This window comes from Sinohyriopsis cumingii, unplaced genomic scaffold (assembly GCF_028554795.1).
Source record: "Sinohyriopsis cumingii isolate HCF-2022 unplaced genomic scaffold, ASM2855479v2 utg002140l, whole genome shotgun sequence".
Lineage (NCBI taxonomy): Eukaryota > Metazoa > Mollusca > Bivalvia > Unionida > Unionidae > Sinohyriopsis > Sinohyriopsis cumingii.
The window spans coordinates 70726-83233 of NW_028316139.1; the positions used below are offsets into that span (position 1 = coordinate 70726).

At 41.5% G+C, this 12508-nt stretch overlaps 1 long non-coding RNA gene across 2 annotated transcripts in view; it reads right to left on the reverse strand.

The window, feature by feature from the left end:
- Positions 1-394, reverse strand: part of LOC149770991 (uncharacterized) — a 34096-nt gene extending 33702 nt beyond the window's left edge. Inside the window, exon 1 of one of the 2 annotated variants that reach the window (XR_016418422.1) lies at positions 268-394. This is a non-coding gene — a long non-coding RNA (uncharacterized LOC149770991). Of the gene's footprint in view, positions 1-192 lie in introns of both variants that reach the window. The other variant, XR_016418419.1, reaches the window with a different exon arrangement.
- Positions 395-12508: the final 12114 nt, after the last annotated feature.

Sequence of the window (12508 nt, forward strand, 5' to 3'; positions counted from 1 at the left end):
AGAACTTAATTCATTCATTGATTTATAATTTAAAACCTGACCTCACCAGAGTGGTCCTAACACTGCCGTTTTCTGCGCCTTTCATGCTTAACGGACTTTCCATACTAACACGGCGCAATATTGCGTACACTATGAACTAGTTTCTTTTACAAAGACAACAGAGTAACGTATTTCTTCCTATTTGGTAATTACCGAATAATTCCGTAAATTGCTATGTTGAGAGTTTAGACATATATCCCTTTGCAAGCATGAACGAAGAAATTACACCGCTTGTTAAATCCACGTGAAAGGCAAATCTCTAGTTGTCATTCTTTTCGTTTACATGATTATACATTGCACATATTGGAAGCAAGCAACGACGTTTTGCTTCTGTGTTCGTGCATGCGTAGTTGTGCATACAACCCTTCGCTGAAAATGGACTTGTGTAGAAACTTGGAAATGACTGGCAAGCAACGCAAAAACCTTCATTTGGAATGAATTCGCAGACGATATACCCCCCTCCCGGCATAATAATGTTTGAAATTATAAATCAATAAATGAACTGATTTCAATACATCTTTTATCTCATTTGTGCTTTTTCTTTTTTAAATAACTAGGGTAGAGGTGCAAACAAACGAGTAGGTATATTCAGACAATAGTCAAGTTTCCAATGCATTGGGCGGTGTCAATCGGAACATCTGATTTTTCTGCGAGACAAAAATATCATCCGTCACCAATCACTTTAATTTTGCGAAGTTTTTTTAGTTACCCTTAGAACTGAACCAAATTAAATTTGGATTAAATATGATCTTTGTTTATCCTGATGTGGTGAAATACAAAGCTATGGGACACACATATGCACCGTTACTGAAAGTCATGCTTTTGAAAGTGGATTATGCCACAACGAATGACGAGAAAGGTGAAAACACCTATCGCGTTCACCGTGAATTTGTACACCATCATTATTTGCCCGTCAGTAAGTCGTATTTCGACAGTGTCAACATTGGTATAAAAGGAGATCTGGGACAAAATATTCCATTCTCCAAAGGGTATGTCACAGTGAAACTCCATTTTCGAAAACGATTCTCAAACGACTTGTACGTCATGTATCCTGTGTACAGGGGAGTCGCTCGACAACGAGGACATGGTTTAGGAGTTATGTAGAAATCGGTGTTTTGTTCCTTGGCTCCTGTCCGAGAATTAGACATTTTTGATTATTAAATAACAGAGAGAAAAACGACGCACCGAGAGTCTTGCGAATGTTCCAAGTCGGAACTGGATCTGTTTGCATTGCCACCCACTACGATGACTATTCATTATTCCCAATGGGTATATTTTCATCCCTTCTCCTCTTTGACAACCTCAGCCCCCATCGAAATTGAAATCAAAGGACAGGCCTGAAGATTACAACCACGATATTTTGTAAGACGATTACGCAGGAGGTTACGCTTTGTGGGCCTCTGATTTCACTCCTGACCAAGGCAGCGACGAGGCAAATTTCCACCTTATAAATAAAATCCGGTCAACTGCGTATGGAACTCCAGTTTGCAAAAGCTCTAACCGAGACGCTGAACGTCATCGTGTATGCCGAATTCGACAACACTCTAGAAATAAACAGTTTGAGAGAAGTCATTCTAGACTATTAGAAGCTATGGAGGACTCTTATCCCTCTTTGAATGGGGAATATGAGATAATTGTGGAAGTAGAACCAAAAGACAAAGATTAAGAGGTGGCGGTAATGTCCGGATGGCCAGAGCAAGAACAACATTCAGTCTCCTGCTTTGTAAAACACCTGGCAGAAACAATTATAGTGTCGACCAAAAAAGATTGCCATGGATGTCAAAACGATCATCCCAGTCAAATTCAACAAGATAATGGTCTAATGATGAATCAAGAAGAAAATTTGGACGAATATCTGGATGACGCTTGAGGTCTTATCTCGGAAGAAGCAGTGTTACGGAATAAGCAGTGTTACATCTTTGGTATAAAGACTTGCGTGATCATTTCTCCCCTCCATTGACTGCTCTAGAGATCAAATGCATTGAATCTCTCTTGGCACAGAGTACAGAGACGAAGCCAAGACACGTTTACTTGACAGAGATGTTCAGTCAAAAAGCCAGGATTGATTTGATAACTTATCATTACCTATAAAACAAGAAGAAAACAAAAACACCAACATGGATGCATGTGTAGAGTAATTTGATTCTTATGGAGTTCCTCCTTTGCAAGACGACATCATCGACTTTATGAAAAGAAATGCCCAGACCACTCGCTTCAATAATGTGAAATTACAAGACACAGATTCCATGTTGCTTAGACAATATTGTGTGTATTTTCTTCATCAACGCAGTCTTAAATATCCCTTAAAACATTTAGTGACTTATTTTGATCGGGACTCGTCTAGAAACGATGAAAAAGTAGGTAGATGGTTTTGAGACCATTATGGATATCTCCTGTCTTTAGCTAGGAAACGTACTGTACATCTTTGGTAAAATGACCTCATCACTGGAAGTCTAACTTGACTTTACCACGTTCACAACCTTGTAAAAAATGTGTTATTTAAAAAAAATCAAAAATGACTGTTGGTGGTTTGTTTATTTTTTTTATCACTCTCTATGCTCATTGACTTCTCTCTATCCCTAACCATGAGATGAGCTAAAACGTTACTACCAAAAAAATCGTAGGGATGTTTTCTAACGCGTCCTCGCTTGGGCAATATAAAGCAGGGCGGTCTCCAGTCTGACCATCCATTAGTGCGTCAACATAAGAAGATGTCTTTAAAACTAGCAACGCTGTACGAAACACACGTCCATTGCATCGTGTCGGGCAAAACCTGATGCCAAAACCTGAATAGATTGAAAATATCAGGATGCTGAAAGTGGCACAAGACCTGATATAAGAGGTCTTTATACAAGAAATAAAAATGGAGAAAGAATAATGCACCGAGAAGTACAGAGTTCAGAAGCAGCAAAAAGAGCAGTAACAGCAACAACAACAACAACGACATAAATCAGAAATAGGCTTTGCGGACTGTCGTGTAGACACTAAGGATTTTGTCGTTCTCGTTCCGAAGAAGCAGACCGTATCCTGTGGGAAACCCTGCAACTCGACGGGAACGCAATCCTAGACGAGAAGCGACTGCCACAACCCCTAAAAACAGCCATTTTCAAGAGTACATTAAAAATCTTGAAAAGAAATAGTAGTCAAATTGCCCAACATTTGTGTATTTGTGTTTGTTTATAAGTGAAAAAAACAACAGAAGTGTGCCTATAAGCACTTCGTTTCCCTGGCATGTAAGATAGTGCGTGTGTGTATTTGTTTTAGGGTTGTATGTCTGGATGGTAATAAAATGTGTTTCACGGAAAAAAGTGAAACAGTGTTTCTTTTAGGTTCGCGCGTTCCATGTTTTTGATTGTGTTGTGGGTATTTTTAGTTTGTGTTTGTATGTGTGTGTGTGTGTGTAGGGGGGTCATTTACGTCCGTGCTTCAGGGATATATAAACCTGCGTTCGTCAGTCTGGCTAAAATCTCGGAAAATATGGAAACCATAATACTGGACCTAATCAACACTTCCTGGAAAACCGTAAAAATCCCTAGCAAGTGGAAACAAGCAATAGTTATTCCAATTCCAAAAGCAGGAAAAGACCCAACAGAAATAAATTTATGTTGGCCAATCTCTCTCACAGACAATATATTTAAAGTGACAGAAACTATGATCAACAACAAGCTTAAATACCACTTCGAATACAACAACCTAAGGTGAAGGAGTCACCTAATTCCTATGAATGTATTTTGACGAGCTTCTCACCTGGAAATATTATATACAGGAGCTTATTCGAAGATGTAGCCTGGACTTGAACCTCCTGAACAACATTTAAGGATTAAATTGGGGAGCGGACCAGGATACCTTCTTAATCCTGTACAGATCATTAATGAGATCTAAGTTGGATTATGGGTGCAGGGTGTATGCCTCGTCGAAGTTGTGCCTCTTAAAAAAGCTATTCAACATTCAAGCAAAAGTCCTACGCATATGTACAGGTGTGCACAAAAATACCACAAGAGATGGAATACAAGTCTTAACAGGAGACACCCCACTTCCTTTACGAAGAGAAGAACTGTTATTAAGATATGCGTCCAGACTATCGATCAATGAAGACTCACACCCAACCAAGATCTGTGTAGCAAATTGTAAAACCCCCTTCAGATGTAAGTTAGTCTCGGAGCTGCCAGGAGGAAATAAGATTCATGAATTAACCAAAAGTCTTGAAATTCTAAACATACAAGCTAAACAACCCGCATAATCTGATCCCATACCATGGACATGCAACACAGTGCATACGAATTTAAGCGCAACCAGGCTTGGACCCAAAACTAACATACCTCTAGAGATGAGATCTACAATACTATCTAACATAGAAACCTCATATCATGATTAGTAGTAATGGGGGCGATATAGCGTTAATGGAAATTTCAGTCAAAAAGGTCGTGGGCCTGTATCGCTGCAAGAGATATAGCGTCAATGGGAAATATATATATATATATATATATATATATATATATATATATATATATATATATATATATATATATATATATATATATATATATATATAACACATACAACAGACAACATACAGACATAAACAAATGTACAACCTATTAAAACTGTTTTAGGCAAAAGCAAATAGTTTTGAGGTATGTGAGTGGCCCTGAAAAGGATTTGGGTTTATGTTAACATCTTTCCGTTAGAGGGCATCGCATAGATCTTCTTCGCTTCCTCAGACTTCTTCTGACTTCTGGTCCATAGATGAGAACTCACTTCAAACAGCCTTGTCACTCCACATAAAGTCTTCTTTTCCATAGGCTCGTATTGGTGATTAGGATAATTCTCCATGATGCAGCAATACTAACACGTGTTACATAATTCAGTCACTGTGTGGAGTCTGTCGTCCAATCCGAAGAGAGCTGCCTATGACATCATATTCCCTATATAGGTGCGCTAGCGTCTGTGCGCAGTCAATACATGCGACAGAATTTTCAAACATGATGGCAACCAAGAAGACGATGAATTATGGTGCACCAGCCGTACAGACGAGACTCGGTGGCATAGCAGCAGAAGAATTGGGATATAGTCTTTTTCTTTTCTTCGCATGAATTTGTTCCGGTACCAGTACCTTCGCCACCTTCTCCTTCTTTACCACAAGTCAATGATTTTAAACAGAGACAGAAAGAAGAATTGGAAAATTGTTTTACAGCAGCAGAAAGAAACAGAACTAATTTGTCTCCGTCAACAGCAACAGCAAGCAGAAAAGGTAAGAAGAAGGAAATGACAAGAAGAAGCAGCAGAGAAGAAACAAGATGCAGGAGAGAATGAGGACAGCGAGCAGCAGGGGGGGGGGGGCGAATCGGACATTTTGTCCAATCGTTATTTGGCTTAATTATTACTTTCTGCACTCAGCGGATCCGGTGTAGTCAGCGCTGGTAAAAAAAAAACGACGTCGGTCCATCATACACGATGGTGACGTCATTTGGTTTAATTAATACTTTCTGCGCGTCGATCCCAGCGTCGTCAGCGTCCGGTAAGCACAGCGACGACCGCGTCGATGTCATTGCCCCCCCTGCTGCTATGATCTTACAAACAGAGTGATCACTAACTCCTCCTCTTGTAGGTCAATTAGGTTATTTGACTGATCGGTAATTCTAAAATTAATTCTCGTTAAAAACCGATCATGGCATCGCATATAGACCGGATTAATTGGACTCTCAACGATTAAAAATCCCGGGGGGGCTGTTGGTGAAAACGAATAAAGGATATACCCCTGTTGAGCCTGATTTGATTGCTTGGTATCCACCTGGTAACTCCCTTCGATAACATCACACACCAGATTGATTGCTATCACCGATGCAATATTTACGTTGTATGGAGCAATATGCCTACCACCATCTCCGTTATCGTATCTGAGGATAGTTGATGGGGGGGGCGTCCGCGGGTGGATTCTTAGGCCATCCTAGTATGGTTCTTATTGAACTGTTATAAATATCAACCATATACCCCGGTGTGCTTATTTCAATCGTCGACGATAACGTCGGTTCATGAACCGTAATAGCGATTTTTGATTCCTTTCCTGTGATCGATTTTATCCTGCGTTGAAATTCCTTATTGATTTGTTCTATTTGGTATGACCCAGTTGGTATTGTAACCTCATTCCAGTCTGGGGTCCCATCGGGCTTATTTGTCCATGCAAAAACCAGCGAGTTATTAGGTTGTTGTCCGTTAAATGCGTCCGCTCGGATATTAGGCCAACTGTGATATACTCGCAATTTTGCCAGCGCTATTTCCTTCACTGGAACCGGCGACGGGAAGTTCACATTGAATTCTGGCTTCGTTGACGTTATCGATATCATATTTGTTTGTACCGGAGTGGTGTTCTCCGCGATCCGCTGAAGTAATTGAGACCCTTCGGGGTTCAGCGACATTATTATTATTCGTTGTTTTTAGTGTCTAATTTCAACAACCAGGTGGTTCCGGCTTCCAGTTGAAAATCCTCGATTTTTGACATCGCGGAGCTATACAACTGGACCATCGTGGAGAATTCAACATCGGATATGAACAAATTATCAATCGATAACGAGATCACCCCGGATAATTTCGAGTACGCGTCGGATACTATTTGATGTTTTACTGTATACTCGTCGAGTTTTTTCTGAAAACACGATGATATCTTTTTAGTGATTGCGTTGGCGACTCCAGCAATTGTTGTCATCGCGGAGATAGCGATTGGAACAGCGATCGGGGCTATCGTGGTCACCGTGGATAAAATAACACCGGTACCGGCTACTATACCCGACACCGAGTACACGACCGCGTCGATGGTGGTTATTTTTCTGCGGTATTTTTTTATTTTTGCGCGGTATTGTTCGGAAAGCGTTTTCAAATTCGCGGAGAATTCTTTTGCGGTATCGAATCGATATTGATGTGACGTCGGTGATACCTCTGATTCAATTACCCTGGTGGTCATTTTTATTTTAAAAGAGCTAGTGTTTTTAATTAATTAGATTCGCTACAAATTCCACATACCATGTGATGTTTGTCCTAAATAGACTGCTATCAACGGCCTTAATTATAAACCGTTCAATTGTATCCTTGTCAATGATTGTTGACACTGTATTGTTAAACCCAGATGAACTCGACGATGATATACTAAACTGCATCGCCGAAATCAATGTCAATCGATAAATGCCCTTAACAGTTGCGGTGATATTTACTGTATTCTGTGTAGGAGTCCAATCGAATGATCCATGCCGAATTGTGTATACTGTGTTGATGATGTTCTCATGAGGGATTTTTATTTTTTCGAATTGCTCTGCTACTCTCGGTAGTCCGTCTTTAATCGCTTCAACATCAGTTCTGATTGTTCCTATTTCCTGTGTATGCCCGTCTATACTTTTTTTTGTTCGCTGCAACCCTAGTAACGAGTATATCTATTTCCTGTATATGCGCGTCCACATCTTTTTTGTTCGCTGCAACCTTAGTAATGACTGTATCTATTTCCTGTGTATGCGCGTCTATATTCCTTTTGTTCGCTGCAACCTTAGTAATGATTGTTTCTATTTCCCCTGTATGCGCGTCTATATTTCTTTTGTTCGCTGCAACATCAGTTTTGACTGTTTCTATTTCCCCTGTATGCGCGTCTATATTCCTTTTGTTCGCTGCAACATCAGTTTTGATTGTTTCTATTTCCCCTGTATGCGCGTCTATATTTCTTTTGTTCGCTGCAACATCAGTTTTGACTGTTTCTATTCTCCATCCATGCGCGTCTATATTATTCTTGTTCGCCACAATATCAGTTTTGATCGTTCCTATTCTCTGTTCATGCACGTCTATACTTTTTTTGTTCGCTACAATATCAGTTTTGATCGTTCCTATTTCCCCTCCATACGCGTCTATATTCCTCTTGTTCGCTGCAACATCAGTTTTGATCGTTCCTATTTCCCCTGTATGCGCGTCTATATTCCTCTTGTTCGCTGCAACATCAGTTTTGATCGTTCCTATTTCCCCTGTATGCGCGTCTATATTTCTTTTCTTCGCTGCAACATCAGTTTTGATCGTTCCTATTTCCCCTCCATACGCGTCTATATTCCTCTTGTTCGTTGCAACATCATCTTTGACTGTTTTTATTTCCTGTCCATTCGCGTCTATATTCCTCTTGTTCGCTGCAACATCATCTTTGACTGTTTTTATTTCCTGTCCATACGCAGTGATATCATTTATAGTTGTTGTAATCTCATCCAGCTTGATATTTTTTTTACCAAAGAATTTATCAAAGTTGTTATCGATCCTGTTAACATTTTTTCGTAACGTGTAAAATTGGCCCGACAGCGTTGTAAACTCCGAAATAGTAGTTTTTATCCCCGCAAGATTCGGTTCGGTTACCGTCGGGGTCCCGAAAAAACTAGCGATAGTGAGTTGTATATCGGTGATAGATTTTTTCACCTGCGCGTCAAGTTCGGTCACCGATTTATCCAACCTTATAAAACCGTCTTTGACTAATGTTATCGTCGACAGATGTTCACCCGGTTTGAGTCGTCCGTCGCCGGTATACAACGCGATAGCGTTCTCGGCGGCATCACGCTGTCGTATTAAAACGTCATCCAGCGACACATTACTGGATTTCAATTTACCCTGGCGGTCCTGAAATACGACTATTTCACCTGGGTCAACACTGGTTAAATTCAACGTATCAGCGATTTCATCCTCGATTAGTTTTTTTATGTCATCGGTGGCGGGCGTTTCCGTGGGCTTTTTCAGCGCCGAAACCGGTCGTCCCCAAATATCAATCATCGTTATTGTAAAAAAAAACGGCGTTTCTAATTAACCCGCCGGGCCTCTACGACCCCACTAGTGTATTCGTTTACAACCACATGAGGTGGTTTTCGCGATGATGAAATCGCCGCGAGTACGTTCAATACCTCACGGCCGCATATCGGCGGGTCGCTTAACTGCTGTGTTGGCAGCGTGGAATAAAAAACCCGGGCTGAACACGTCCGGATATACCGCATGAACTCGTTCGGCGGGGCTAACCCGTATGAATCAAAATAGACGATCGCACGCGGATCAATCGCGTATGCAACCCAATGAGTTCCCGCTCCGGAGGACCCATCGAGGTTAATTATGCCGGTTTCAATATTCCTTGGTGCCGCCGGTAATTGATCCCTCATAAAAACACCCCTGAAGTTTTTTTATCGCTAGCGCGTTTGCGGCGTCTATTAAATCAAAATTAGACATGGGAGTCAATTACTCCTGAGTCAATAAACGGTTCCCGGTAGTCTTAGACCCTTTCCCGAGTACCATGAATACGGGGTTCCCGGTAGTCTTAGACCCTTTCCGGCCACGGATCGTTTTTTTTTATAGCCTTTCCCGGTTGCCTTCTTCAATGCCATCCCCGCCGCGGTACCAACGGCCCCTAACGCAGCCGCCTTAGCCACTGCTGGGGCCGCCGCGGCAATCAATGCCGGAATCGCGGCTAACAACGGAAATATCCGACCGGTCTTTTCCATGTCTTTGATCGCTGCGGCCGAGAAATCTATTTGAACACCCTTTTTATTCTTCATCGCATTATTGAAATGTTTTATTTGACGCGCCGTCAACGATATCTTATGATTACCACCTGCCATCTGTGACGGCTTCAGCGTTATTGTGGTCCCGCATTGTTTAGCCGACTTTGATCGTAATTTCTTGACTTGACCATCAGTCAACTCTACACTGACGACATTATACGACATTTTATTGTAAACGCGTTTGTGCTTTCAATTACATGTTTTCCACTGGTGCATCAATGATTCTCATTCGTCCACCAACACCTTCCAACAGCATTGATTTATCGCTGAGAATGACAGCAACCGCTCTATATTCGGCAATACCACCAGGACGTTGCACACGAGCTCGGAAGTGTATATCAACGACGGATTGTCTCGTTAAATCGAGATGTTCCAACGAAAAATAATAAATCGGATACAGGTTTTTAAAATCAAGTTGTGATATTTGCAAACCAGTGTCGACGTTTTGATCACGACCCATATATGACAGCAATCGATGATACACACGTGCGATATGGTTGTCACCGTAATTGAGTTGTATATCCTCGGATGGTTCCTGCTGTCCGTTTATTCTCAACGAGACCTCATTGACACCGATTTGATCAAATATCATATGGCTGCGTTCTTGGGAGCCTAATCGCGCCTTATTCTGTAGCGCTACAAATATATGACGCGGGGCTGAAACACCCTGTTTGGATGCCAGGTGCCATGTAAATATACCATCCATATTATCCTCTTTAGCATCAGTGGTTACTGTGAGCCAACTCAACAGTGATTTACCACCTGTCTCCATGAATGAGAGTAATCGCTGTTCTGCGGTGATTGATGGGGTCATTACTGGCATCCACAATACTATATTCTTTATATTGACCTTACCGTCGGCAACACCAGCATCATGCCAGATTGCATCATTATCATTGCCCTTTCGCACGAGTACTACTGTATGCTTAGCCCCATAGATGACTTTTCTGACGTTTCTGCAGAATCCGAATATATGATGCAGTGGAATCGCGCATGAAAACTGTCGGTGTTGTCCTTGCAACATCCCTACTCGTGTTGCAAACCCTAGATTGTAATTAGTAATAACATTTATGACATCGAAGCTCCCAGCTGGTCTTACATACCCGGCCGGTGCTGGATCAACCGCGGTGGCATGTGTTACCTTTACCCTAGAAAACTGATTGTGTTCAGCGTTATCGGTAGTATCCTTCGCAAACATCATAGACGGACCAGCCGACCTTGTATAATCATCTGAGTATCTCGCTAGCCCGATTATCGTCGTTGCAACATCAACATCGCGTTCTATTGATTCAATTTCTCGCCCGTCAATGAGATATTTTGCGCTCTCAAATAACGCCATTACGCCGTTGTTGACAAAACCAACTCGGATAGCCGGGTTGTTGTCGTATGGTGCATTATCGGCAGCATTTGTCACGAGTTCACCCTCAATTTCGATAAACGCTTCACATGGCAGAAAGTATCTACTGGTATCTTGGACTTGAAGTTCAATTCGCGATCGTAGATTCGGTTGCGTTGCATAATAAGAATAATATTGATAATCACGGACAGAATCATCCCTGCGCACTGGGGCATCCATATCAAACGCGGGATCAGCGGTTCACGCAAACATTTCTATTATTTATCATGTTGATATTTTCAATTGCGATTTTTTCGTCGTAGACCACTTCCCGCTATCGCGTTCATGAGCGCGTTAGTGGATGACTCAGCCGCCAACGACTCTAGTTTTTCTTCCACGGCGTTATTTATTACTTTACTGACATTTGCAGGCATCACCGTCGTTGATGGCATCACCGGTGGTTTCTGTTTTTTTCTTGAAAATCTCTTGGATTTCACCAACGACATTAGTTTGTCCCGCGCGGCTGAAAGCGCCTTTCCGGCAACGTCTCCAATAGCACTAATACCCTTATCACGAATAACATCAATAGCCTTCATTCCTAATTGTTTGGCTAACGGCGCTACTTTTGGAGCCATTCTTGTAAATAACCCCGCAATGGTGCTACCGAGACCATCTCCATAGTACGCGCGGTAAACAGGCAATCGCGAGTTTACCACGTGGACGAGTACTGGTTTATCGTGGTTGTAGTGTATGATCATCTTTATTATAAAAACACCGGTTTTTCAATTAGTGATTGTGATCACCCCCCCCCCACCGCCGTGTGGAAAACCGGAATAAATTTTATCAAAATTTCCTGGGGTTTTTGCCTTCGATAAAAATCCGGTTTTTTTCCGGTTTTTTCTTGATTTTTGGTCATTTTTGGTCGCTTTTTGTTGCCTATAGTCGTTTTTTTTCGATTTTTCAGCAAAAACATCGATTTTCTCTAAATGATTTCCTGGGGTTTTTGCCCTCAAAAACCAACCAAAAACGGTCAAAAAACGACCAAAAACGGCCAAAAACGGTCAAAAAACGGCCCAAAACAACCAAAAACGGCCAAAAACGGTCAAAAAACGACCAAAAACGGTCAGAATTAACAAAAACGATAATTTTTTTAATCATCCACGAGTTCGTCTATGAGCGTTCGATACGCACTAACGTCCATGATACCGCCCGTAAATAACCGCTTGCAAATATCAGCGGCCTCATTGATTATTTCCGGAGAGTTATTTCCGGCTCGTTTTCCTCCGATTAGTACCTCTAGCCGTGATATATCACTGAGAACACTGTTAGGACAGGTAACGCCGTAGGATTCTTTGCCAACAGAGTATCCTTTTCCTTTTTTTTGTTTTGCCCTTTTTTCAACTTCCTTGTGGAATGCGTCGTAATCGGGGCCATCACCACGTAGTAATACTTTTTCATGTTTACTCGCTAAATACACTATTCTTGTCCAATCCCTTAACGACTTTATATTTTTCTCGTAACCGCTATTGATATGCTCCTTATCTCGTATGCTCTTAGCAAAATTGTTGGCGGTAAA